Genomic DNA, 4,814 nt, shown 5'->3' on the forward strand with positions numbered 1-4,814 from the left:
CAACAACAGACGTGATATATGCAACACCAGGCAAACATTGTACCATTATCTGATAGGTTAATTGGTGCACAATCAAGAACCAGTGAATTTCATCGCCGCCATAAGTAAGTAAGGAAGGTGACTTTAATGATGATAAATACGACCTGGTATGGCTGTGTCTACACACTACCGCCATCTGGTCAACATTGTACATACCAACATTTAAACTGTGACATTCAACCACAAGGTTTAAAGTCGCTCATGAAAACGCGAACTTAAAATCTATCCATTTAAATCTACCATTCATCAATAAACATTTAAACACCGTCATTTGAACGTAAACCTTCCAGCTGCGTTATTTTACCAGAGTCCTTTAAGATACGTCATATAAACACAAAACTTAAATGTACGTTAAGCTTGTGCAAACCATCATTAAATATCAAGCTTTTAAATTAGAATTGTAATGAAATTGCGAACTTTTAACTCTGTCAAATTACAGCTATTGTACAAAATGATTTACTTAATTGACAAATTTTAATGTCAGTTAATTTAACGATATCCTTTGTGGTTCATCTCTGAAACACAAACCTTTAAACTTTGTCCAACCATTAAGTTTCATAACTGGAATGGAAATTTGGATAATCTATCAAAATTCGTCATATAACGCGAACTTTTAAATCCTTCCATTCAGTTGGGCCGTTACTTGCCTGGCTGCCATTCATAATATGTCCTTTTATATTGTATGTTGACTACGCTCTCATTCATTCGTCATTTGGATCGTCTCACTGATATTCCATTCATAAACTTCATTCCTGCAGCTTATTTTTGACCGCCATGTTGCTTCCTCAAGGTTTATAATTCTTTGTGTATTTAATAATAGAAGATTCAATGATATTTCTCGTGGTACTGGAATTAGAGTTAATAATGCCATCTCAGTTATTAACTCTAACTCAAGTACCACGAGAAATATCATTGAATCTTCTATTTCTGAATACACAAAGAATTATAATCTTAATATTAGTGATGGTTTATACAAATTGGATAACTTTAATGTTGATAAAGTTTGTAAACAATTCACCTTCTTGTCCACATAATAAGTTTATGATACGCTTGTTGTCTGTCTTGGACAATCACATGTTTACCATATGGCGTCCTAGCTACGTCTCTTCGTTGTATATCAACTGACTGTTATATTTCTCTGTTGTCTCCCCTGATGATGTGAGTTTTACACGAAAGTGCACTTGGGAATTTATCGTGTTTATTTTCCCCGTGGAGTGACTCATAAGAATATACTTGATCACGTGCAAAATTGCGATCCTTTTCAATATATATATATACATATATATATATATATATATATATATATATATATATATATATATATATATATATATATATATATATATATATATATATATATATATATATATATATATATATATATATTTATATATATATATATATATATATATATATATATATATATATATATATATATATATATATATATATATATATATATATATATATATATATATATATATATATATATATATATATATATATATATATATATATATATCCTTCAGTATGTTTACTTTCGATAATGAGGAACAGAAGAAGGAGCCAAACAAGTAAATTTCGTCAAAGACATCTCTCTTTTCTAAACGCTGCCTCGCAAAGATTTTCATTAATTCAAATTGAAGAAACAGACGAATTTTCTATTGTCTGGTTAGCTCAGTGGTAGAGCGTGAGTCTGACACACTCAAGGTCGTGGGTTCGAGACCCACACCAGACATAATTTTGGTCTTTTTCTTTTTTCATTTTGTCCTCATCACATGTGTGCAACATTCAGTATGTTCGTCCAACGTTATAGTGAAGATCTTCACAATAAATTGTGGTTTTCGACCTTATCTGAAAGGGTCAGGTCCACCAAGACGTCCTTGAAATCTTCCAGAAGCTTCTGGCGATCCTCCTCCAACTGCTGGGCACATCAGAGTTAACATGGGCCGGACATCGGTTGTGGAACGACTTAATCTGCTTCCGGTAGTTAGCAGGGATGATAATGAGAGCTCTGACCTCATACCAGGTCAGCTTGGTTCCAGTCTATTGCAACGACAATAAAAAAGTAAAACTCATTTCTTCGTGGAAAATTGAGAGGAAAACACGACAGCAACATGGAGATTTACTGTGGTTATTTTGCCGGCTAGTCGGCAACGGTCGGTCAAACACTATTTTGCCGTGGTACTCTCAGTGCTTCATATAATACTATGTCACAAAAAATGTTCTTGGGGGCGTAGCTCAGTGGTAGAGCACTCGCTTGGCATGCGAGAGTACCCGGGTTCAAACCCCGGCGCTTCGATTTTTGTTATTTGGGAAATTCATTGTTTTCAGTCTTATATATATATATATATATATATATATATATATATATATATATATATATATATATATATTGCGGAAGATGAAAGCCGGCAAGGCAGCAGGTTTGGATGGTATTGCAGTGGAATTTATTAAAAAAGGGGGTGACTGTATTGTTGACTGGTTGGTAAGGTTATTTAATGTATGTATGACTCATGGTGAGGTGCCTGAGGATTGGCGGAATGCTTGCATAGTGCCATTGTACAAAGGCAAAGGGGATAAGAGTGAGTGCTCAAATTACAGAGGTATAAGTTTGTTGAGTATTCCTGGTAAATTATATGGGAGGGTATTGATTGAGAGGGTGAAGGCATGTACAGAGCATCAGATTGGGGAAGAGCAGTGTGGTTTCAGAAGTGGTAGAGGATGTGGGGATCAGGTGTTTGCTTTGAAGAATGTATGTGAGAAATACTTAGAAAAGCAAATGGATTTGTATGTAGCATTTATGGATCTGGAGAAGGCATATGATAGAGTTGATAGAGATGCTCTGTGGAAGGTATTAAGAATATATGGTGTGGGAGGCAAGTTGTTAGAAGCAGTGAAAAGTTTTTATCGAGGATGTAAGGCATGTGTACGTGTAGGAAGAGAGGAAAGTGATTGGTTCTCAGTGAATGTAGGTTTGCGGCAGGGGTGTGTGATGTCTCCATGGTTGTTTAATTTGTTTATGGATGGGGTTGTTAGGGAGGTAAATGCAAGAGTTTTGGAAAGAGGGGCAAGTATGAAGTCTGTTGGGGATGAGAGAGCTTGGGAAGTGAGTCAGTTGTTGTTCGCTGATGATACAGCGCTGGTGGCGGATTCATGTGAGAAACTGCAGAAGCTGGTGACGGAGTTTGGTAAAGTGTGTGGAAGAAGAAAGTTAAGAGTAAATGTCAATAAGAGCAAGGTTATTAGGTACAGTAGGGTTGAGGGTCAAGTCAATTGGGAGGTGAGTTTGAATGGTGAAAAACTGGAGGAAGTGAAGTGTTTTAGATATCTGGGAGTGGATCTGTCAGCGGATGGAACCATGGAAGCGGAAGTGGATCATAGGGTGGGGGAGGGGGCGAAAATTTTGGGAGCCTTGAAAAATGTGTGGAAGTCGAGAACATTATCCCGGAAAGCAAAAATGGGTATGTTTGAAGGAATAGTAGTTCCAACAATGTTGTATGGTTGCGAGGCGTGGGCTATGGATAGAGTTGTGCGCAGGAGGATGGATGTGCTGGAAATGAGATGTTTGAGGACAATGTGTGGTGTGAGGTGGTTTGATCGAGTAAGTAACGTAAGGGTAAGAGAGATGTGTGGAAATAAAAAGAGCGTGGTTGAGAGAGCAGAAGAGGGTGTTTTGAAATGGTTTGGGCACATGGAGAGAATGAGTGAGGAAAGATTGACCAAGAGGATATATGTGTCGGAGGTGGAGGGAACGAGGAGAAGAGGGAGACCAAATTGGAGGTGGAAAGATGGAGTGAAAAGGATTTTGTGTGATCGGGGCCTGAACATGCAGGAGGGTGAAAGGAGGGCAAGGAATAGAGTGAATTGGATCGATGTGGTATACAGGGGTTGACGTGCTGTCAGTGGATTGAATCAAGGCATGTGAAGCGTCTGGGGTGAACCATGGAAAGCTGTGTAGGTGTGTATATTTGCGTGTGTGGACGTGTGTATGTACATGTGTATGGGGGGGTTGGGCCATTTCTTTCGTCTGTTTCCTTGCGCTACCTCGCAAACGCGGGAGACAGCGACAAAGTATAAAAAAAAAAAAAAAAAAAAAAATATATATATATATATATCGTTCGATCAGTCAAGTTAAGCAACGTTGGGTCTGGTTAGTACTTGGATGGGTGACCGTCTGGGAACACCAGATGCTGTTATCCCTGGGGATAGGGAAGAAAGTATACTTGCCTCGTATTCCCTGCGTGTCGTACAAGGCGACTAAAAGGGGAGGGAGCAGAAGGCCGGAAATCCTTTACTCTCATTTTCAATTTTTCAAAAGACGGAACAGAGAAGATATAAAGATATTGTAAAGATGTAACTAATATAAGATATAAGAATGAATGGAAGATACGGATGTAGCTGAAACAAGGAGTAATGAAGATTAAGGTGTAATGAAAATTATTCTGTAGTGAAGATAAATGTATATGTTAAAATTTTGTATTGAACATCAAGAAGTAATGATAATGATGAGAGTGTAGTGACGATGAGGGTTTATTAGGGAGAGGTGACAATTGCCTTTACAATGATAATAAGGAGGTAACACAATGAGGAACACAAACTTTCCAAAGCTACGTTCAAGTCAGACTTTGAACTAAGTTCGGTAAACAGAAGGATGATAAGATGAGAGTGTAGTGAAGAAGAGTATAGTGATGATAAGGATATTGTCAAGATAGGTTGTAGTGAAGATACGAATGTAGTGAAGATACGAATTTAGTAGAGATGAGGGTTATTAA

At 37.5% G+C, this 4,814-nt stretch overlaps 1 non-coding gene across 1 annotated transcript; it reads left to right on the plus strand.

The window, feature by feature from the left end:
* The first annotated feature begins 1,705 nt into the window (after positions 1 to 1,705).
* Positions 1,706 to 1,777, plus strand: TRNAV-GAC (transfer RNA valine (anticodon GAC)). Its single transcript has one exon. It is a non-coding gene; the product is annotated as a tRNA-Val (tRNA).
* Positions 1,778 to 4,814: the final 3,037 nt, after the last annotated feature.

This window comes from Panulirus ornatus, chromosome 12 (assembly GCF_036320965.1).
Source record: "Panulirus ornatus isolate Po-2019 chromosome 12, ASM3632096v1, whole genome shotgun sequence".
NCBI lineage: Eukaryota > Metazoa > Arthropoda > Malacostraca > Decapoda > Palinuridae > Panulirus > Panulirus ornatus.